Raw genomic sequence first — 24,109 nt, 5'->3', positions numbered from 1 at the left:
TTTCTCTTTCTGATCTTTCATTGTTAGTGTATAGGAAAGCAAGAGATTTCTGTGCATTAATTTTGTATCCTGCAATTTTACCAAATTCATTGATTAGCTCTGGTAGTTTTCTGGTGGCATCTTTAGGATTTTCTATGTGTAGTATCATGTCATCAAGTAAAACAGTGACAGTTTTACTTCTTCTTTTCCAATTTGTATTCCTTTTATTTCTTTTTCTTCTCTGATTGCCGTGGCTAAGACTTCCAAAACTATGTTGAATAATAGTGGCAAAAGTGGACATCCTTGTCTTGTTCCTGATCTTAGAGGAACTGTTTTCAGTTTTTCACCATTGAGAATGATGTTTGCTGTGGGTTTGTCATATATGGCCTTTATTATGTTGAGGTATGTTCCCTCTATGCCCATTTTCTGGAGAGTTTTTATCATAAATGGGTGTTGAATTATGTCAAAAGCATTTCCTGCATCTATTGAGATGATCATATGGTTTTTATTCTTCAATTTGTTAATATGGTGTATCACATTGATTGATTTGTGTATATTGAAGAATCCTTGCATCCCTGGGATAGATCCCACTTGATCATGGTGTATGATCCTTTTAATGTGTTGTTGGATTCTGTTTGCTAGTATTTTGTTCAGGATTTTTGCATCCATATTCATCAGTGATATTGGTCTGTAATTTTCTTTTTTTGTGATATCTTTTTCTGGTTTTGGTATAAGGGTGATGGTGGCATCACGGAATGAGTTTGGGAGTGTTCCTTCCTCTGCAATTTTTTGGAAGAGTTTGAAAAGGATGCATGTTAGCTCTTCTCTAAATGTTTGATAGAATTCACCTGTGAAGCCATCTGGTCCTGGACTTTTTTTTGTTGGAAGATTTTTAATCACAGTTTCAATTTCATTCCTTGTGATTGGCCTTTTCATATTTTCTATTTCTTCCTGGTTCAGTCTTGGAAAGTTATACCTTTCTAAGAATTTGTCCATTTCTTCTAGGTTGTCCATTTTATTGACATATAGTTGTTTGTAGTAGTCTCTTAGGATGCTTTGTATTTCTGAGGTATGCGTTGTAACTTCTCCTTTTTCATTTCTAATTTTACTGATATGAGTCTCTTTTTCTTGATGAGTCTGACTAAAAGTTTATCAATTTTGTTTATCTTCTCAAAGAACCAGCTTTTAGTTTTATTGATCTTTGCTATTGTTTTCTTTGTTTCTATTTCATTTGTTTCTGCTCTGATCTTTATGATTTCTTTTCTTCTACTAACTGTGAGTTTTGTTTGCTCTTCTTTCTCTAGTTCCTTTAGGTGTAAGGTTAAACTGTTTATTTGAGATTTTTCTTGTTTCTTGAGGTAGGCTTGTATTGCTATAAACTTCCCTCTTAGAACTGCTTTTGCTGCATCCCATAGGTTTTGGATCATCGTATTTTCATTGTCATTTATGTCTAGGTATTTTTTGATTTCTTCAGTGATCTCTTGGTTATTTAGTAGCATATTGTTTAGCCTCCATGTGTTTGTGTTTTTACGGTTTTTTTCCTTTATTTCTAATCTCATAGTGTTATGGTCAGAAAAGATGCTTGATATAATTTCAGTTTTCTTAAATTTACTGAGGCTTGATTTGTGACCCAAGATGTGATCTATCCTGGAGAATGTTCCGTGTGCACTTGAGAAGAACGTGTAATCTGCTGTTTTCAGATGGAATGCCCTATGAATATCAATTAAGTCCATCTAGTCTATTGTGTCATTTAAATCTTTTGTTTCCTTATTAATTCTCTGTCTGGATGATCTGTCCATTGGCATAAGTGAGGTGTTAAAGCCCCTCACTATTATTGTGTTACTGTCGATTTCATCTTTTATAGCTGTTAGCAGCTGCCTTATGTATTGAGGTGCTCCTATGTTGGGTGCATATATAATTGTTATATCTTCTTCTTGGATTGATCCCTTGATCATTATGTGGTGTCCTTCCTTGTCTCTTGTAACATTCTTTATTTTAAAGTCTATTTTATCTGATGTGAGTATAGCTACTCCAGCTTTCTTGTGATTTCCATTTGCATGGAATATCTTTTTCGATCCCCTCACTTTCAGTCTCTGTGTGTCCCTAGGTCTGAAGTGGGTGTCTTGAAGACAGCATATATATGGGTCTTGTTTTTGTATCCATTCAGCCAGTTTGTGTCTTTTGGTTGGAGTATTTAATCCATTCACATTTAAGGTAATTATCGATATGTATGTTCCTATTACCAGTTTCTTAATTGTTTGTTTTTTTTTTTTAGACACCAATTGTACTTGAACATTTGTTATTTTATTATTATTTTTTAAATTTATTTATTTTTGGCTGTGTTGGGTCTTCGTTTCTGTGTGAGGGCTTTCTCTAGTTGCGGCAAGCAGGGGCCACTCTTCATCGCGGTGCGTGGGCCTCTCACTATCGCGGCCTCTCTTGTTGTGGAGCACAGGCTCCAGACGCGCAGGCTCAGTAGTTGTGGCTCACGGACCTAGTTGCTCCGCGGCATGTGGGATCTTCCCAGACCAGGGCTCGAGCCCGTGTCCCCTGCATTAGCAGGCAGATTCTCAACCACTGCGCCACCAGGGAAGCCCTTCTTAATTGTTTTGGGTTTGTTTTTGTAGGTCTTTTTCTTCTCTTGTTTTCCCACTTAGAGAAGTTCCTTTAGTATTTGTTGTAGAGCTGATTTAGTGATGCTCATTTCTCTTAGCTTTTGTTTGTCTGTAAAGCTTTTGATATCTCCATTGAATCTGAATGAAATCCTTGCTGGGTAGAGTACTCTTGGCTGTAGGTTCCTTCCCTTTCATCACTTTAAATATATTGTGCCATTCCCTTGTGGCTTGCAGGGTTTCTGCTGAGAAATCAGCTGTTAACATTATGGGAGTTCCCTTGTATGTTATTTGTTGTTTTTTCCTTGTTGCTTTTAATAATTTTTCTTTGGTTTAATTTTTGTCACTTTGATTACCATGTGTCTCAGCATGTTTCTCCTGGGTTTATCCTGCCTGGGACTCTGCAATTCCTGGACTTCAGCAACTATTTCCTTTCCCATGTTAGGGAAGTTTTTGACTATAATCTCTTCAAAAATTTTCTCAGGTCCTTTCTCTCTCTCTTCTCCTTCTGGGACCCCTATAATGCAAATGTTGGTGCCTTTAATGTTGTCCCAGAGGTCTCCTAGGCTGTCTTCATTTCTTTTCATTCTTTTTTCTTTATCCTGTTCTGCAACAGTGAATTCCACCATTCTGTCTTCCAGGTCACATATCCGTTCTTCTGCCTCAGTTATTCTGCTATTGATTCCTTCTAGTGTATTTTTCATTCCAGTTATTGTATTGTTCATTTCTATTTGTTTGTTCTTTAATTCTTCTAGGTCTTTGTTAAACATTTCTTGCATCTTCTCAATCTTTGCCTCCATTCTTTTTCTGAGGTCCTGGATCATCTTCACTATCATTATTCTGAATTCTTTTTCTGGAAGGTTGCCTATCTCCACTTCATTTAGTTGTTTTTCCAGGGTTTTATCTTATTCCTTCATCTGGGACATAGTTCTCTGCCTTTTCATTTTGTCTGTCTTTCTGTGATTGTGGTTTTCGTCCTGCAGGCTGCAGGACTGTAGTTCTTCTTGCTTCTGCTGCCTTTTCCTGGCATTTCTGCCTGTCACATTTCTATTTTCTATGTGTTTCTAACCCCACACACTTCCCATTTGTAGCACTTATCACATTGCCATTTTACATTTATGTGTGTGATGATTAGATGAATACCTGTCTCCCCCATTAGACTATAAGTTCCTTGAGGACAGGTATATCCACTGTTTTTTCATCACCTGTTTTTTTTCCCAGTATCTAGCACCAGGGCAGCATGCAGTAGGTGATCAAAATATAACTATTGACTGAATGAATTAAATAACTTTTTTTCATTGTAGAAAACCTGGAATTACAGATATATAACAAGAAAACAAATTTTAAAAATCATCTGAAACCTCCTATATTAGTTAGCTATTGCTGAGGTAATGTGTGTAAGAAACAACTCCAAAAATCTCAGTGACTTGCAACAACAAATGTTTATTTCCTGCTCAGAGGTTTGTGGGTTGGCTGTTGTGGCTTGGCTCAGGCTTCATGTCAAATCCAAGCCTAAGATTAGCCACTACCTGGCCACTTCTCATGGTGCCAGATAGGAGTGCAAGTGGTCAAGCCAATCCACATAAGCAACATTTAAAACCTTTTGTTTGGTGTGGTCTATGTTTTGACTTCACATTTTATTAGCCAAAGCAATATGGCCATGTGTGAAAAGGAAAGACTGCTTCAGGGAACTTTGGTGAGAATGGAGAGAAATGGAAGAATTATGAAAAAATAGGGTAATCTACCACATTCACCTCTTGACTTTTTTCTCCATATATATTTAAATATTATATGTATATATATTTCAGACCAACATACTTTCTTCTAAAGACAGAATATTTAAACTTAGAGAAATCCTGAGGGGAGGGGCATTATCAACATACAAACTCCAGTAAATAAAAAGTATTTTATTAATTGCTCTAGTGATTTTTCCCCCAAAATTGCAAAAAAAAAAAAAAAGACAGAAAAAAACCCCAAACCTTTCAATCTAAACAGTACTGGAACCATGCCCTGGCTTTATTTATAACTCCTTTTAAAAATAAATGAAATGTGACTTGTTAATAAGTGTAGCAGGAATAAGAAAGCTGTGACTGACTTCCCACCTTCAAATATTGCCATTCCAAACCATTCTAGAAAACTCGCATACACAAAAGCATTTCATCACCACTCAAGCCGGTTCTGGTGTTTAACAATTCTCAGTGATGAGAAGTCCTTTCATCTCTCAGCAGTTAGTCTTTTTCAGTAGACATGGAAAACAACAGGTCATCCCTACCATGAACCCTTTTTTCAAATCACCTTTATGTGCCTCGTGCGTGACAGTAGCTGAGTTCTTCCACAGATCAACAATAACCAAGTACTTAAAAGTCACTCTCTCTCTCTGCACGCTCTTGGTGTATTCAAATACAATTGATGCCTTAATTCCTGACTTCTTATTAAATAAGAAGGAAATGGTTTACTGTGATCTTATGTCGAAGCTGCTCGGATGTCGGGGTGAAATGTGAATTACAAAATCAAGGAGGAAGGACTTTTAAAATACCTCTTGGCGTGTTTATATTTGAAGGGGGAAGATGTACTTGTTCAAACATTTATGTTGCTACATTTCCACTTCTATCAAAGGTAATAGATACTGCAATTGGGTTCTTCGACCCTAAGTTGGCTTTGTATTATTTTGGACCATATTCTTTCTATCTTTAATTAAAAAGGGGCTAAGTTAAAATAAATATAACAAAAGACTCAAGGCTCAAGTTGATAACTATATATATAAATTATGGATTTCAAGCAACCAAAGGCCAGCCTGGGTGACCCAGTCTCCGTAGAAATGTGGGAGGTGGTGTGTGGGAGAGTGCCTGGCCCAGTGCTTAGCATTTAAGTCCCTGCTCCATAAATGTTAGTCCAAACCATTCCCCTTTCCTGCCAGAGAGGGACTGGGGTTAGGGTCACATAATTCTGTTTGGAGACACTGACCAAAATGATGGTGTAAAGACAATAACAATCACCTGTCTTCTCAGACACTCTTTGGGCCGTCTTTAATCCCACCAGAGGTAAGATTTGGAAGGACTCATTTTTAATGCATTTCCTCAGTGAATTTCACTTAGTCCTGGTCCTTTGTGCTTGGGCACCATTTTCTTGAGTGTACTCTGATTCTTGGCTTGATATTCTTCAGTATGTCGACATCACTGAGCGCTTGGCCTTGTTAACCGTCTTCACTACTCCATGCTTTCAGTTCATCAGCTGATGTTCCTTTTCCTTGAAGGACGGCAAGACCATGTGCACATGTTGAGTGTGTACACATGCTGGTGCATGCATGTGCATGTGTGCTCATGTGTGTGTGTACAGTCACTAGGGAACAAACATCATAAATGTATCCGGAGAGCAAAGCAGTTAGGTGACACGTGGTCCTATTCGATGCTGCAAACTCTGGGATTTCAAGCTGTTTTCAGAGATAATGTTTGTTAGGTCCATAAGAAAAAAAAAACAACTTGAGAGATATACTGGGGCATTTTAGTCAGTAACTAAAATGGCCCACTGTTTTCAGGAACTGTTTTGAGTGGAGAACATATTGCAAGAGGAAATTCCCATCTTGCCACTCTTTTCATCAAGCCTATTAAGCTAATGATTTTATTTTAACAATGGCTTTCCCCACAGCCAGCCTGTCTGGGGTATAGACTCTGCCAGACACGGTTACTAAACACCCAGAGACTCAAGCAATTAGAGAAGATGCTATTTTTAAGTTCTCTTGTAGAGTCTCCTGGGCAATAAGCCGGCTAACATCAGCCCCAAGTGTTCTGGAAGCTTCTGCTCTCACCATTGTGAGCTTTGACTTCCTTCAGGTACCTCTGGTCATTTCTGCCCAGGACTTATCCAAGAACTGGATGCCTGGGGGGCAAGCGGCATTGCTAATCCAGGTAGGACTCTCAAGAATCTGCAATAATGCAATAGTGCTCATAAAAGATGCTGTTTCTTTTCCCCAGTAGCTGTTGGGCTATTTACCGACATTCCCTTCCCTTGCCTGGTCCTGCTTGTGACCAAAGGTACACGTGTGTGAAGCATCTGAGTTTAAAGCTTCCGTCTGAGCCAGGTGGCAGCCAATGCCCTTGGGCAACTTTTCAGAGTAGATCAGCATAGTCGTTGGTGGCATCGCCCCCCTTTTGGACGTCTTTTCTCCTCCGGACCTTCTCTCCCCAGAACCCTACTCATTACCGCCAAACCTCCCCCACCCCCACTTTACTATGAGGTTGCACAGCCCTCAAATGCTGTCTGATCATTTTGTCACAGCACACCCCCCTCCCTGTCCTTGTACCCTATCCCTGCTTCTCTGCCCTCCGTGGGCATTTGAATGTGCAACTGGAGTTCAAGGCCAGCCTTCTGCCATCCTTCTCCAATCCTACTTATACACAGGTCATTGGCTGGTTACAAGATTCCAGGGGCAGACTTACAGGGTGAAAATTTTAAAGGGGGCAATCTGGGTGGGAGGAGAGGATGCTTCACCTGCTTCCCCCACCCTGGGACCAGCCCCACCTGGCTTCCGCCCTAGGAACACTGACCACAATTCCAGTGGTAGGTAGTTATCCCAATCAACCCCGTCTTAGCAAATGGTGATGGAGAAATTCCCCTTGGGAAGGAGTCAGATCCACCTTCTCTTGGTCACACACTGAGACAGATGCTGGAACTAATTTCTTACAGAATTTGCATTCTCTACACCTCCTTGCTCCCACCCACAAATACAGTGTCTATAAGGGCAGCTACTAGTCCAAAAGATGCCTTTCTTCGACATCTTCAAGATGAGGGCGTTTCTTTGGGGCAGGCTCACCCCAAACCCAGGAGCATGAGCTCCAACCCTCAGCACACCTCCAACCCTCCGGTGGTACCCTCATGTGGAGAGTATTCTCCCCGCTGAAATCACACAGCTCTGGGCTGATTGTTATATGGTTTGAACACAAGTTTATCACTTTCGTCTACATTCTATCTTGTTCCAGAGAGGACTTGTGGCAATTTACAAACACACGAAATCAAATTGAAAAATTACACATAAATAAAAATCAAATCCAAGGACAGTGTCGATAAATGTAAGCAATTTTTTTAACAAGGGAAAATCAGAATTCAGACATACAAGCTGGGGCAGTGCTCTTAAGCACAGCTGCACATCCTTTAAAAATAGGATGTCTGGGCCCCACCCCCAGAGGTTCTGACTTAATTGCTCTGGGAAGTGACCTGGGCATTGGAATTTTTTTTAATCTTTTTTTTGAAAGTCAAATTTTAAAAAATACACCTTTACTTTATTTTTTGTCCGTGCCATGCAGCATGCAGGATCTTAGTTCCCTGACCAGTGATCGAACCCACGCCCCCTGCAATGGGAGCATGGAGTCTTAACCACGGGACCACCAGGGAAGTCCTGGGCATTGGAATTTTTAAAAGCTGCCCAAGTGAGTCTAACTGCAGCCAAGGTTGCGAATCACTCTTCTCAAGTGGAGCCTACCGTGATTAAAATGATAATACAAGCTTAAATTTGAGCTCCCCAGAAGGTGAAGCCAAAAGGGAAATCTGATAAGTTTCATAATACACATTATCTCAAAGATAAGAGAGCTTTTTCTGCCTCTGAAGTCTGAAGGAAATCGCTGAAATGAGAGTTCTTCCAACATTTGCTGCACAGTTGCGTGTGTGTGTGTGTGTGTGTGTGTGCGCGCACATATTCCTTGTGCGGTTTATATGCATTTGTACATACCTTTCTTTTTATGCAAATGAGTCATATGCTCTCCTGCAACCTGCTCTCCTGTTTACAAGCCTGTCGGAACATTCGGATGTTCAGGAAACGTTTGGCAAACTTGATCTAAGAGTAACCCAGAAGAGCATAGATGGCATCTATCCTCTCCTTTGGTAATTAAAATAATAATAATAATAATAATAGTAATGGTAATAATAATGCTTCTATCTTTGTAAATGGTAAACTGCACTCTCACTCTCTCTTGGCTTTTCTCTGCATTTCTGTCTTCTCGGTAGCATTTGCAATCCTCGGAAGAGAGGGTGCCCAGACCAAGGGCGATGAATGGATGAAGCTAGCAAAACCCCTTTTTATGGACAAGGGATACCAACAGTAACTATGTTATGGTTCTTCCTTTCCAGAGACAAAACTGGACACATAATCTGTGACCATAATTCCAAAGCAGGAACCAGACCAGAAAGAGATCTGGTAGAAAAAACCAGCCCCTCAGTGTGCAAATTATGTCAGGCAGTTGTAGTTAGGGCCACCATAGCCCATCATTTTGGCCCTAAGAGAGGCAGCAAGAGGGGACAGAACCCGTCTCCTTTTAAGCAGTTGCCTGTGTACCTGGATACGTGCGCAGGCTTCGCTCACATCTTTGGGTGTGGTGCCTATGACAGCGGTCTAGATGCACCTCTAGCAGAAACAGTGAGGACATATTCCAGTGTCACTCAGTCTTGCCTTAAGGACTGAATGGCTCTCCTGAGCAACCCCTGTGTCTTCGTGGCCTGAAACTTTTATCTCATCATTTAAAAAAGAGTCTCCATATGCCTGGCACAGAAAACGGAGCTGCCCCTACTTTTGGCAAGATTTTAAAACAACACCCCTGCAGTAAGCATGGTAAAGACAAGCTAACTGCTTCTTGATGCTTGTAAGAAAGTAAACTCCATATGGGAGAGATTGTTGTGTTTTTTTTTTCAGCTGCCACGTACCGGTGGGACTAAGGCAATTGGAAGATGTTGAAATACTTCCAGACCAATTGACAGTCCCTGTTCTGAGACTCAAGTGCCCCCTACTGCCTATGATTCAACACCTAAAGGTGAGCGCCTGGCCCACCAGGCCTCCAGGACCCTGTTCCAGACCCCGTTCTTGTTGGTCATCACTGGGGCTTTGCCAGCTGTTACTATGCTGCAGACCTTCCCTGCAGCAACTCCAGCATCTGGAGCCATGCTTGGCACCTGGTAGACCCTGCATAAGTATTTGTTGAGTGAATAAATGAAGGTACAACTGTATTCTGCCTGCCTTTTAGTAAATGGACCACAGGTATGAGCATGGGCCCTGGCTGGAGAACTGGCTCTTCTGCGGAGTGAAGGAGCTGAACTGAGAAGGGTCATTTACTCGTGAAGACATCGTTTGGGACCAATGGGCAGACCAGGCATGACCTACCCCAAAGAGATAGAGCGCTCTGCCTGTGCTATATCTCAGGGTCCAGGGGGGCAGCCCAGATGCACCTCCAAGTTGCCCTCACCCACAACTCCAGGCTGAGCTCAGGATAAATGGTGGGCACTGACAATGCGTGAATAACCACAAACACGTTGATATTAAAATCCCATCCGATTAAAGTTCACTCTGTGAACATTGATTTTTGCCAGGAAATAGGGAGGACTCCTGTCCTTCCCCCTCCTTTCTCTCTTCTTTTTCTTTTTTAAAACACATTTAGAAGTGTTTTAATGGCTGTTGAAGGAAATTATTGCTGCCGCAATCACCGCTCTCTGTGTGAAACGCCTTCAATAGTCCGCAGCCTCCCTCCTGAGGGCGGGGGGGACATTTGTATATGAAAATGCCACTGAGCTGCATCTGCCGACAAGCAGCCACTAATCATCTCTTAAGGCAGCGGGGGCAGCCAGATGGTGGTTTCTAAGGCAAGGACAGCAGAGAACAAGGAATAAAGAGGTGGCAAAGGACCTGGCAAGAGGCCAGCACAGAAAGAATCATTTGCTCATCCTTTCTGCTAGAGGTGAGAGCAGACCTGCACGCCTGGTGTCTGGGAGGTCCAATTTTCAGTTAAGTGGTGCCTCAGAAGAAACATGAGGACTTCTCATTTGCAGTTACATCTACAGACTATAAATTCTTTTTTTTCTTTCTTTCTTTGTTTTTTTTTTTTTTTTTTTTTTGTGGTGCTGCTGTAAGTTGGGCAGCTTCATCCACTGGATTGGGGGCATATAGTCACTGGACCCATGGGCTCCCCTCTCCTGCTTCTCCATCCTCTGCATCAAGGGCCCTCTTTTCCTCTGCCTTCCTCTGGAGTCTGGAAGTGGGAGGCAACGGCAGGAGTTAGGAGGGTGGCAAGAGAGTAGGGTCGGAATTTATATTACCCAACTCACTCCCTGCAGAGACTCCACTGGTCCACGTCATCTGTCTGAGAACCGGCCGCCATTCCTGTTGGATGGCCCTCTCCGTCATGCCACCTGGATGTAACATGGCTTCTGGATTCTGATAACGGCTCCCTTCTCTCCCCTTCAGGCCCGGGGGCAATAACGGCTACTCCCCAACACCGTACACACCATTGCTGCCCCGGGACTCACTGCCCCTTGTTAGTCTCCCTGTCCCAGCCACACCTTTGTAAATTGCCCTTTATTACACTCTTCCAAATCACCCAGCTTGATGTGCCATCTGTCTCCTGCCAGGCCCTGGTTGGCACTTGGTGCACTCAAGTCTTTATGTACCTTCTCACAGACCTTCATACCAATCCCACAATGTCATCATAACAATCTTTCCTCACAGAGAGGATGCTTCCTGACTCCCCCAAGGCCACTCGCCTGGAATTTGTGACTCTAGGCATCAAACACATTTTGGTCTCACTTCCAGGTTTAGGTCTTGCTCACTGCCCCATAGGGTCCCTCAGACTTCATGGGGCTCTGCCTGTGGCTCCCTAAATCCTTCCCTCAGTCTCCTCTCATCTCCAGCTGCTTTATGAACTAAAATTTGCTTACCATCTTTTTTTCAAAGCACTTCAACACCTATACGTTCGTTTGAGTCTCAGAACATGGACTTTCTTGGATCCAAATCATTCCAAGGCATATGAAGAAACTACAAGTTATAAGGCATCCAGCAAGGGATGCCCTTGTATCATCTTTCAGTATCTGGGACACAGTGGGTGCTCAGGGATGTCATGTGGAGGTGTGGCACTGTCCCAGCAAGTGGAGTTGACACATCTACACAGGTAGTTTGAGAAGCACTGCACTAGGGCTCTGCCACCCTGTCTGATCAATTCTTCAAGCAAGAAATGGGAAAAGAGCACGGAAGAGGCACATCCCAAGTTTTAAGATGTCAGCCAGGGAAGGGAACACTTTTTTCTACTCACATTCCCTTGATGAGGACTTTCCAATATGGCTGCCACCCCTGGCAACAAGGCAAGTTGGGAAATGTAGTCCCTAACTGGGTAGCATGTGTCCAGCTACAACAGTATCACCATGCAAGATGAGGACAGTGGATTTGGGTGGACTATTAGTTTTCTTGTTTTTTGTTTTTTGTTATCACATCAGCTTTCCTAAATACAATCTACTCCATCTCAAATCAGTCCCCACCTTTTCTATAAGCTTGCTTAGTAGTCTTTCCTGCCCTCTCAAGTCTCAGTTGGAACATATGGGAACAATACCAGACCAGCATCCAAAGACCTGCATTCTATCCCTGCCTCTGCCAAAAATAGCTCATGATGTGAAAGAGGCTGCTTCAACTTCCTCCCCTGTCAACAAGGGACAGTGATATTTATCACAGAAAATCATTGCTGGCCAAGCACACCATGCATTATTTAACAACAATAGCTAACGTTTATTGAGTGTTTGCTGTGTGCCAGGCACTGTTCTAAGTATGTTACGTGTATTAGTTCATTTAACTTTCAGTAAGCCTATACAGAAGATGCTATTATTATCTTCATTTTGCAACTGAAAAAAAAATGAGGCACAGAGCAGGTAAGTAACTTGACAGGGTTTCATAATCAAGTTCATAACGATTGCTATCCTGCTTCTTTAATAGACAGGTAAAGGATTTTTGGAGTATTTTATCCTGTTTTCCTTGAACCTCCTGAATTTTCACTTTAATTCATGGGCCATCTGGCTTATCTCCCTGTGAGATGAAGAATTACTTTTATGAAGGGACCATTTATTCTTCATCCTCATGCCCCTCATCAACTTTCCCAGCCTGGTGCTTTCACAGAGGAAACACTCTGTGAATGTGTGTGCATAATCTAGGTAAATATAACAATGCAATTTTTATTGAATTCATGATCCCCTAGTGGAAATGGTATAAATTTGCCATCATTACACCTGGATTCAAATGCCCTCTCTCCTGGGTACTAGCTGTGCAAGATTGGGATAGTTCTTTATCCACCTAACCTCACATAGCATCCATTTTCTCACCATTAAAATGGGTGTAATGAAGAGAAGTTTAGTTCTTGAAACCGAGGCTGGCTATGGTAGCTTCTGCCTCCTGTGGGTGGTAGAATCATTCATAATAACACTGGGGAATAGATCATTAATCCATGCTTCCCGCAGCAGAGATGGGGGTGGCTGGGAGACGGGCAAGACAAAGTGCAAAGCCAAGCTGGTTCCTCTGTGCCGCTCAAAAGAGGGACCCAGAGTGACTGTCCCACTGATGACAAACATGCTCACCAGCCTTTGGATAAGCCCAGAACTTGAGTAGGGGTGAAAAACTAACTCCTTTTTTTGCAGAAGTGACTGGGAATCGAGTTGGAAAGGGGAGAAAGAGAATGAGAGGGAAAGGTAGAAAGGGGGATGAACCTGGAGAAGTGAGTAATGAGGGATTTGGAAGAAGAGAGAGGGCTTAGCAACATGGCTGGGATGAGAAACCGCACAAAGGAGAGAGTCTTCTTGTTGGAAATGGCCAAATAAATAAGTGCAGAAGGATGCATATTTGATTTCTTTTCTTACCCAGTCGATAATGTAATCCCCCTCCATCTCTCTAAATCTTCAGTAAAGTCTTGTGTTAATATGAATTGTTAATAATATGAGGGGGGGTCCACACCTGGACAAGGTGATCAGTAACTCAAAGGAGCTTGAAGCCAGGGGAGAATAAGAAAACTGTGTAAGTCGCCATTTCCACTCTCCACAAAATCCCAGAGAGATTAACACTGGCTGGCTGTGACCACACACAGAGTAGCATTGAATCAATTTAATTTGGATCTTAAAGGGCAGGGAGACTCTGCTGACACCTGGGATTCAAGGAGATGATAATATCCAGGAGTCATATCTAAAAACTATAGCAGCCTATATGGCATGGGCACCGACCATCAGAATTGGATGCTGGTCTGTGCACCATCATGGTAATATTGGGTGAATATCAGAATTCACAGAGGTGCAATAACGTATGTAAAAACGCAACATATGTAAAATCTGGCACATACTAGGTCCTTACTTAATGCTAATGTCCTCTCCTACTTTAGGAAGGAAAGGGTCAACAGGGTCAAACAATTTGGGGGAGATGGAGTGGGAGGGAGTAGAATGGAATTTGGAAAGGGGTTCAGAGTTCTGCCACTCCTAATCCCTGTTAGCCCAGGTGAGTTCTAGAGGCAGAGAGGGGAAAAAGAAGGGAGCAGGACAAGGCCTTAGGGATAGGCGATGTCCTCTCTTAGTCCCATGGCAAGGAGTCACAAAGGACCTTCTAAGAAGAGATGAGAGTCAGACCAGGCCTCCAGCATGATACAGAGAGAAAATGATGCTTGGGTTATATGTTCTACCTTTGAAGTTAGTATCAAGAAGTAGGACCCTTATGGCTGCAAGATTTATTTAGAAAAAACCATTCAAAATAGTTTAAGCAAAAAGGAGGATTTATTGGCTCCCATAAACTGAAAAATCTAGGTGTTGTAAAGTTTTCGGGCTCAGTAGGATTAAGAGACTCAAACAATGTCACCCATCTCTGGACTCCACTGTGGTCCATTTTGGCTTTATGCTCTGGTTCCATGAGGGGAAAGGATGGTTGCTGACTACTCAGTCCATATCTTTATAGCCCATCCCTGAACCAATAACTGTGCCAAGGCAACTAAATATACCGGTTGACTTTGCCTTGCATCTGGCCCTTGACGTCATGGCATCCTACCTTTCCCCTTGCCTACTCTGTTTCAGCCACATTGGCCTCCTTGTTGCCACTCAGACGCTTCAGATATGCTCTACCTCAGGGCCTTTTTACGTGCTCTTTCTTCTGCCTGCAGCACCCTTCCCCCAGAAGACTATGGTGGCTCCCTCCTACATCTCCTTCAGGTCTTTACTCAGATGTCACCTTCCCAATTAGGACCACTGGATTTAAAATTCACACTGTTACACCACCTACGCATACATACTCCCTTCCCTGTTTCCTGTCTTACTTTCCCTCGGGTACGTTTTCACATCAGCCTATCACCAAATCAGTAAGTAAAAAGACAACATGTCAGTTTTCTCCCACCCACCCCAGTGGAAAGTGAATTCCATGAAGCCATGGATTTTTGTGAATCGCATTCATGGCTGTGTCCCCAGGACCTAGAATAATGTCGGGCACATAGCAAGTTCTCAATAACTTGTTGAATGAATAACAAGGTCAGAAACTCCAGATCTGAAGGCAGGATTGAGGTCAGGAGAAGTAGTTCCCTGACTAAATTGGTGGGAGGGGTATCTACTAGCAGGAGGGTGACTGGCAGCTTGGCCTCCAGAACAGCAGATGTCCAGTTTCCCTCCCTCTCCGCAACACACACGTGCACGCGCGCACACACACACACGCGCGCGCCATACCTCTGGCTTCCGCTCAGAGTCACAGCTGTAGCATCCTGCAGCAATTCCACCTGTTAATGTAGCACCTCTGCACACAGACCCTGGCTCCTCTCAATCCCATCCCAGAAACTAGCCCTGGGAGCCAGGGGCAGAGCCGTGAGGGCCCTCAGATGGCAGGGACAGGGATGTTTCAGTCCTACTCAATCAAACTCAATCCCTTTGTTCCCTCTTCCCCTGCACCCCACTCCCCTTTGTGTCTTTTTACATGACAATCAATAGATGCTGGGCTTTGGGGATATTATCAGAGCCCTGATTGCAACCTCTAACATTATAATCCACAGGGTTGCGGGGTGCATTAGTACATCGAGGATAAATTAATTCAGTGTAAGTAAGCACTTTGAAGCCGGGCACATCATTCGGCTTTTGAAGCTTAAGCCCTGTTTAGATTACTTGATTAAAGTGGGTCCAAAGCTTTGGCGATCAATATATTTTGCTTAAGAGCAGTGTTGCTACAGGAGCAGATTTAATTGCATCCGTGGTGCCCTGCTTCGTGCATAGTGGTTTAGAGTATAACGAGATATCACCGAGCAAAAAATCAGGGCTGAGAGGGAGCAGGGAGGGACACTCATTCAAGTCACCACCCTGAGAATGCACGGGGACACATATTTGCAGGACATGAGCATAAATAATCCCTGAAAATGAGAAGCTGGAAAAAATAACGATGATAATCTCTGCTCATAAAATCTTGGTGCACGAGACACAAGAGGAAAAGCTTGGTTATCCTCTTTTGAGGATAGTTTTCTGGATTGTGATTGGGGATTCTATTAGGTCTCAATAATGGGACATTTTTAGGATTACAAGCTGACACTTAAAGTCATTGTGGTCGATGAGGGGGTTGGCCTACCCCACCCCCGCAAGGCAGGAGATGGAAGGTGTCTTGAATATCAGGGACAGTCACGCCAAATCAGCAGCAGGAACACTGGACTAGGAGTCCAGACGGGATGGGAAGAGAGGAACTAGCACGTACTGCATGCCTACTACGCGCTAGCCGCTGCTCTACACGCCCGCTGAGCGCTAGCCGCTGTTCTACGTGCCCGCTACGCGCTAGCTTCTGCTCTACACGCGTGCTATGTGCTAGCTACTGCTCTAAGGGTTTAACGTTTTTATTCATTCAGCTGCTAAAGCAGTGCTACGAAATGGAGGGGACTGTGCCCAGAGGTGGGCCGTGTCAACTACGAATTGTCACTTGCCACCTACCTCCAGAAAGATTAAATCATGAGCTACTGCAGCTGCTGACTTTCAACACCCCCTGAAAGGAGTTCAGGTGGAGAGCAGAAATGAAGCACTCTGTGCTCTGAGAAAAACTGGCAGAACAGGTCTTCAGACAGTTAGATACTTTCAGGAGCCAATTTTATGAGCCCAATTCTTATATCTCCTCATATCTAGAAAAGCACTAAAATCCTTCATGGTGACGTCTGCTCCTCGTGACTGCAGTAATCTGCACGAGACTAGCAGAAACCTTCTGTAAAAAATATGTGCTTGATCGCATGTATTCCCCCTTCACCAAAATCACATGTATACTGACCTTCCCCCCTGCCTCTTTGGAGCAGTTTCTCAGAGCTATCTGGGATGCCATCTCCCGGGCTGCAGTCCTCATTTTGCCCCAAATAAAACTTAACTTGCAACTCTCACGTTGTGCGTTTTTTTTTAAGTCGACAGCTGGTTGGCAATGAAGCAAAGGCAGATTTTGAACCTGGTTTGTTTGATTCTCAAAGCCATAGTCTGTGCCAGTTCTGGTCTCCGTTGGGCCACTAACCAGCTGTGCCAATGTTTACCAAGTCATTTAACCAACCTTGGCCATGGTGTTCTCACCTATAAAATGAGAGGGATCCTAAGATTCCTTCTGACTCAAAGTCTTTGGTCTAGAATAACTCTGGCTTGGGAGTCAGGAAACTTGGGCACCAGTCTTTGATCATCAAGAACTAGCCACGTGATGGGCCGGTGGTCATTTCCCCACTTTGCTGAGTTTACCCATTTACAATTCAGGGTAATAACTTGGTGACAATATGTCAGATGAAGGAGGCCTCTGACACATCATAAATACTACACAAGTGAACCTGTTTAAAATATTGAAATCAGATACCCAAAAGCCCATCTCTTTAATGGAGCAGGAAACTCCCTGTGCTATCACAGACTGTCAACCCAGGACGTGAGCCACGGCAGAGTCAATAGAGCCATCGACCAACCAACCAACTAACCAACAGGTGTGGTTTTCTCTATCCTAAGTGTTCTCTCTCCTACTAGATTCCTGGAAAATTCACACCTCAAACCAGGTGTTACCGAACCAAATTTGGGTCTCCTTGGCCTCGCACAGTAAAGCCAGTTTACTGACACCAGTCTGTGGTGAAGGAAAGTGCAGCATTTATTTCAGGCACCAAGCAAGGGGGCCAGGCAGCGAGTGCTCAGAAGACCTGAACTCCCCGATGACTTCCAGGGAAAGGCTTTTAAAGACAAGCGGTGAGGGAGGGGGTTTGTGGGATGCACGATTGGCTCATGGACATTCTTCTGATTGGTTGGTGGTGAGGTGATTGGGAGTCAACATCATCAACCTTCTGGTTCCATCCAGTCTGGGGTCTAAGTGCTCGTGGTCGGCATGTAGTTAACTTCTTCCACCTGGTGTGGGTTTCAGCATCTGCAAAACAACCCAAAGGACATGGCTCAGGATGTCATCTATAGCCCTTGAGGAGGAACTAAAAGTCCTTGACTTTGTTTAATGGCTAAACCATTATTATTTTGTCTTGCCTGACTGTTTTCCTTCCTGCATTTTCTCACTTCTCTGATTCAATTTGTCTTGAAATTTTTTTCTGGAGTTTTTGAAACTCAGGGAAGGCATAGGAGGCTAAAGTTTTTCTACAGACAAGAGGCAGGCGGAGAATATGGGGTGGGAGTGGGGGGGTTCCTGTCTTGGGAAGGCCCCGTAGGGTCCTGCTCAGTTACACAGTCAGCCTCTACCTTTCCAAGCCATGCGCAGTTACTTGCCTTGGGGGTCAGGGCAGGGGAGGAGAAGGAGGACACGAGGAGAGAGATTCAAAACAGGCAGCAGGAGAGAGGCAGCCTGCCCCCAGCATCTTCCCACAGAGGCAGTGTGGACACCAAGCCCACTCTTCCCTTTATAGCTTGAGGTCACTAATAGAGCGTGGGGCTCCAAGAGGCCTCCATCCCTTAAGTTTTTATGTAAAACCTTTTTATTTATGTTACAACAACATGATACAGTGCCATATGCCCATGAAGCAGACCCAGTATAGAGGCTGCTGAGAGCTGAGAACGGCAGGCTTCGGAAAGCTCAGTAGAGGGCACAAGCTCTCAGAAGCAGGAAAGGGGAACAGATGGGATTTGCTTTTGAGTCCTAGGGTGAGGGCTGGGGAACAAGTCAACAGTTCCTGAGACAGCATTTACTCCCATTCAGAATTTCAAAAACATTAGTTCTGGCCATCAAATACCTGAATCCCCTTTCGAGGTCTGGGAAACTCACCACCTTTTCGAGTATTGGTGGGTGGCACGGGTGCATCTCACTCTAAAAGCTAAAATTGCCAGATCCTTACTTTCAGCCTCCCTTGCAGCTAGGACATGGGTGCATGACATAGGCTCCACCAATCACATGTACCCAACCAGACTTTGAATGCAGGGTTAGCAAGATAAGGAGGCAGGAACCATAGCACGTGTAGGAAAATGGAGTTACAGCGTGTGCATGCACACGTGTGTGCGTATGACATCGGCCAGTGGCTAGGGGTGGCATCCGGTGCTGGTAGTTTTGGTGGTGCCAACTGCTGTGTCTGGTGCTGGGCAGTGTGGAGGGGGTGTCCTGCCAGCCAGTTCTGCAGCAATTCATGCATTGCTCCTGCCACATAACCCCCGCCTGGTTCTCCAGCCTCTCCAGAAATTCTGTAAGCTCTCCTTTCATTCATTCCTTTGGTTTGCATTTCTGTGGCTTCCTCTTAGAATCTCTGGCAGATGCAGAATGGAAATCAGAAAGCTGGGGCTTAGTCTTGGCTCCACTGGGCCTCAGTAAGATGGGGCAGTGGGACCCTACACTTGCTGAGTCCCATCCAGCTCTACCATGCCATGACAGGCAAGGAGAACATGGAGAACAAAAGCAGCATCCCCAGGTGTGACACATGCAGGATGCTTAGACAGACCTGAGTATTAATCTCCTGCCTCCATTACCTACTATCTGTGTTCTTTGGCAGAGTAACTTGCATGCCTGAAGCCTCAGTTTCCTCATCTTTAAAATGGAACTAATAGTAGTGCCTACCACCTAGGGTTAGGTAATAATTAAATAAGTTAATCCAGGTAAAGTATTCAATAAATACTAGATATAAGTCAGCACAGGAATAGACTTACTTAAAGAGGTGTCTGGAACATGCTTTGAAAAACGAATTCCTGCAAAATAAATTAGGCTTTTATGTTTACTTAAACCAAAGATAATATACATGCCACTCAACTTGCATTTAAATTACTTTTTAAGGCTAGTAGAAACTTCCACATTCTTACCTCTTTTGAGCTTTTCAATCACCCTATGCAGAGCACATATTCTCATCTCCATCTTAGAGAGCTGAAAGCCAGGACTTAGAAAAAAGTGATTCACCCAAGGTCAATTACCTCCGAAGGAGAGGGCAGGATGAGAAATCCAGGTGTCTTTTTTTTTTTTTTTTTTTTTAAAGAGCTCCTGACATTTATTTATTTACTTTATTTTTTTGCCTGTGTTGGGTCTTCGTTTCTATGCGAGGGCTTTCTCTAGTTGTGGCAAGCGGGGGCCACTCTTCATCGCGGTGCACGGGCCTCTCACTATGACGGCCTCTCTTGTTGTGGAGCACAGGCTCCAGACGTGCAGGCTCAGTAGTTGTGGCTCACGGGCCTAGTCGCTCCGTGGCATGTGGGATCTTCCCAGACCAGGGCTCGAACCTGTGTCCCCTGCATTGGCAGGCAGATTCTCAACCACTGCACCACCAGGGAAGCCCCCAGGTGTCTTTTGACACAGAAACTTACTTCCTTTCTGTGCCTGCAGAGGTGTGGACCCCAAACAAGAAAAATAATTTTTTGCTACGATGGTTTATGTTCTCCTGGTTTCCTAGAGACCCTGGAATCTAGTCATGGCTAAAACCAACTCCACCACTGGACTTCTGGGTTATATGAGCTAGAAACTCCCTGTGTCTGTTTAAACTAGTTTGACTTGGTTTCTGTTGTTTGCCACCAAGAGTTCCCACTGGTACAGAAGTATCACCACTAATGTTGTTTCCTTTTATCTCTTCCATTTGACAGCTAGTCACCGAATTTTTGTGATGTGTCAGGGACCATGTTGGGCTCTGGGGATGCAATGATGAATAGGGTACATTTCCTGCCCTCAAAATACAACCACCCTATGAGCTAGGGCTTGTCAGATGCTCCTACTTTTGTTTTCTAGAACAAGAAACCTAGTCTCAGAGAGATGGAAGGACTTTGCTCACAGTCATAGTTTTTTGGGGCAGAGCCAAGGAAAGAACCCCAGCAGAGAATTTTCTACAGAGAACATTACTTCACAATTGGAGTCCACAGCTGATGGATGAGGGCACAACTCAACCACAAGTCTCAGGGGTTGCCTCTATCATTTGGAATCCAATAAAAGCTGAAAGAATAAATAAGTTTCAGAAGGGCTTAGAGGAGCTCACATGAATGATAGAGCCAGAATGAGTTATTAAGGGCGAGTCAAAGAGGCTCACATCCCTAACCTTTGGAAATTGACTTCACTGAAGGCAACTACTGTGTCTTTCCCATAAAGCATCTCTTGCTACTACTGCCAGAGACAGAACAAAGGGACAGAGCAAACTTTATTCTGTTCTCGCTTAGTGGGTTTTATATTTCAGATTTTGTCCTCTGCTTCCCTCAAGAAATAGGATCCAAGTGCCTCAGAACTTCTAATCAGGAAATGGAATTCCTTGGAGGAGAGAAGCAATGGCAGGAGAGAAATAGATTTGCTCCTGAGGTGAGGCAAACAAGCACAGAAATTCCCTACTTGGGCCCTTTCTTAGAGCCCCAGACGTGGCACCTACAGTCGGGATGAGAACTAAGAAGGAAGTGGTCACAGCACAAAGCTACACATCGCACTGCCTAGCTATCGCCATGGTAACAGCAAGTCCCCTCCAAGCTGGGAAGAGGAAGTGGGTACTGTGGCCATTTTCTGCCTCATGGTCTGAGTGGTAGCCTCTAGGTCATAGGGAAAACTGGGGACAGAGCTACCAAGAACCCAAGCTCACTTCTGTCTCGAGGTCCCTGATTTCCCTAAGTGTCATCTGACCTCCCCTGTTCCCTCTCCAAATCCTCCCAAGGATTATTTCCTCAATAGGGCTCTCCTTACTTCTCCCTCCCAGCAGCCAATCAGCAAGCTACTTTTCAAAGGTATCATTTCCCAGAATATCTGAGCTGGATGGAGCCTTAGGCGTCATCTATTTCAGAACCCTTCCCCATTTTTCATGGGAGGAGATGAAAGTCAGCACATCATGTCCTACTCCGCCTTGTCACTGGAGAGCCATGACCAGAGCACACTTCCTGGCTTCTGTCAAGCTGTGATCAGGACCTGTAACCTACATGCCTCCCATTTTTCACAACCCCACAGGTTCCTGTCTGCAGAGTTATCTTTTTCCTTCTTCTTCCCCCAGCAGGTCTCCTCAATGAGCAAACCCGAGAACGATGGTCCAACGACCTCGTCCTCCCACACGTGTCCCTGTGCCCTGCACCGGCCCTGAGAGACTTGACTCCTGCTTCCTTCCCAGGTTTCTCCATGGCAGTGATTTTAGAAAAGAAGCCCCCTGAAGGGAGTCAGCTGGACCACAGCACAGAATCACATTTTCAGAGTCTCTAAAAGAACTCTCTAAAAAGAAATGCAACTGTGACTTTTTAAATGTTGATTTACTAGAATCTACTTTAAAGCATTTCAACATTTAAAAACTCTCCCTATATTCTCTGCTGTTTAACAGAACAACTATTTACATCAATTTCATCTCTTCTGCATTATCCATAGAAGGCCCTACAGGGGCCAGATGATGTGGCAACTGAGAGCGTAATAAATCTCAGTCTTGTGACAAGCCCTCTCCTCTGAAGGATCCTAAGAACCCATACAGAACAGAGAGATGGGCCTCCACGGCCCCTTGCTAAGGAGGGGCCCCTCCCTTACTTATAATTTGTGATGATAAACACTTGTCAGAGCTTGAGGCTGAGCGTGCCCTGGACCAGCGGTTCTCCACCTTGAAGGCACCTGTGAATCAGCTGGACATTAGTATTTTTTAAAGCTCCCCAGGTGATCCCATGTGCAGCTGAGGTTGAGTGCTCCAGGCATTAGAAATGGTTCCACCAGTTCCCGATCCGCAGGTGATGGGGGAACTTGAGGGCCACCCCTCGCTTGTCAGACACCACCCCCTTTGTTTGCTACTCAACCCTTGCAAAGACTCTGCCTGCAGCGGGAAGGATGTTTATGAATACAACTTGTTATGTGGGAAGATTACAATGTGGCATATGTTTTTATTAGTTTTTAAATTATATTCTATTTTTTTAATTAATTTATTTTATTTTATTTATTTTTGGCTGTGTCAGGTCTTCCTTGCTGCGCGCAGGCTTTCTCTAGTTGTGGCGAGCGGGGGCTATTCTTCATTGCGGTGTGCGGGCTTCTCATTGCGGGGGCTTCTCTTGTTGCGGAGCACGGGCTCTAGGCATGCGGGCTTCTGTAGTTGTGGCACGCGGGCTCAGTAGTTGTGGTGTACGGGCTTAGTTGCTCCGCGGCATGTGTGATCTTCCCGGACCAGGGCTCGAACCCATGTCCCTTGCATGGGCAGGCAGATTCTCAACCACTGCGCCACCAGGGAAGTGCCTATGTTCTACTGTTACAGACTACAATAAATTTATATTTTAAAGTATAACAAATACATTGTAAAATAAATACATTTATTGTATTTTAAATTTTTATGTTTTTGTTATTTTCTTTCCTTTATTACACCCACATCTAAAATAAGTTCGTGTTTGTAAGCTGCCCCCCTACAGGTCCTGCTATTTAAAATATTGGCACAAGGCCCTGTCCTGACATTTGAGTTGCTGCGTGAGACTCCTGTGTGTCCTACAAATAGTGATAATCTGCACAGAACTGTTGTCTGAGAAGACACAGGATGTTAGCTGGAGCTCTACTGACTTTGGTGTTCCACTGGAAGTTTCCTTTTTTTCCCACATCCCATACATCTGCGTAGTTTGTTACGTATGTCTTGCGCTTGAAAGAGGAAGACTGAGGGAAATGTTTGTAGCTGAAAGTTCAGGTGCAAGCTGTCTTTGCACCAAAGACACAGAGATGAATCATGGTCCACACACTCAGTCTAGAGGGAAAAACAGACACGTTCATTCAACATTCAACACATAAATATTGAGCACATATTAGCTCACTTTATTCACACAACAGTAAGTAGTAGTATTATCCCTATTTAGTAGATAAGGAAACTGAGACAGAGGGATTTAATAATTTGCCCAAGGTTACAAAGATGGTAAGTGGAGAAGCTGGGAGAAACTTGGAGGTCAGGCAGCCTTGGTGACACCTCACAGAAACGGTGTTTTGAGCTAACAGGGTGAGTGGTCCAATGGCTTCCAAGGTGGCATTTTGAGGGGAGGGGGACACAGAGCCTCGAGTTTGGAAGGGACCTTTGAGAACATCTGATCCAATTTCCCACTGGGGCTCAAAATTCCCGCTCAGATGCCTTTACAAGTCAGGAAGTTCTGCTTTCTATTGAGTGCAAAGAGCATCTCCCACAGAGGGATATATCCTTGGGACCCAAAACTCTGCCAAAGCAGGAAAGCACCCAGGGTAGCAGGCCCAAGGTCAACCTCCCAATGAAAGCTTTGTATTTTTCTATTCCTCTTTTCTCACCCCTGCAGGGAGGACAGGTGTCTCTGGGTCAAGTTTCCATACTCCCTGGCATGGGGGAGTCTAATCCAACACCAGTTACCACATACTGAAGGGATTCTATTACCACCAACAGCTTACCCAGTCCCCC

General features: G+C 44.2%; 1 long non-coding RNA gene across 1 annotated transcript; it reads right to left on the bottom strand.

Moving 5' to 3' along the window:
- Positions 1–455: 455 nt before the first annotated feature.
- LOC309624956 lies at positions 456–22,780 on the bottom strand. Its single transcript, XR_014242264.1, has 2 exons — positions 19,449–22,780; positions 456–17,739 (listed from the first exon to the last, which is right to left on the bottom strand). It is a non-coding gene; the product is annotated as an uncharacterized lncRNA (long non-coding RNA).
- Positions 22,781–24,109: the final 1,329 nt, after the last annotated feature.

Source organism: Balaenoptera borealis, assembly GCF_965194805.1.
Source record: "Balaenoptera borealis genome assembly, chromosome: 3".
NCBI lineage: Eukaryota > Metazoa > Chordata > Mammalia > Artiodactyla > Balaenopteridae > Balaenoptera > Balaenoptera borealis.
This window is presented reverse-complemented; position numbering and strand designations above follow the sequence as displayed.